This window comes from Pempheris klunzingeri, chromosome 15, assembly GCF_042242105.1.
Source record: "Pempheris klunzingeri isolate RE-2024b chromosome 15, fPemKlu1.hap1, whole genome shotgun sequence".
Classification (NCBI taxonomy): domain Eukaryota; kingdom Metazoa; phylum Chordata; class Actinopteri; order Acropomatiformes; family Pempheridae; genus Pempheris; species Pempheris klunzingeri.
The window spans coordinates 60001-60377 of record NC_092026.1 but is presented as its reverse complement, the minus strand read 5'-3'; positions in this window follow the sequence as shown (position 1 = coordinate 60377).

Here is a 377-nt window from a genome sequence, read left to right as displayed (position 1 = left end):
CCATATGACAAAAGGTCCTCACTAGATGCCTGTCTGAAAGTGCTGCTGCCAAATTTAAGGAAGTGATTCCCAAGCTAATCTTAGCCCCTCCCAAATTGATTATCTGGTTGATAGTGCTGCAGGCTCCCTGCGAATGACACTAGATTCCATTGAGACAAGCTCCGTGGTATAACTCCCAGACCTCCAAAGTAAAAAAAACTTCCTGAAAACTTGAAGGGACATAGCGTGCCACCAAACTAGAAGAGTCCTGCTTCATCTGGCAACAGTCTTAAAACCTCTAGAAAGGCCCTCTGTGATGCCAGAGCCGCCTACTACTCCTCACTGATAGAAGAGAATAAAAACAGCCCTAGATTTCTGTTCAGCACGTTAGCCAGGCT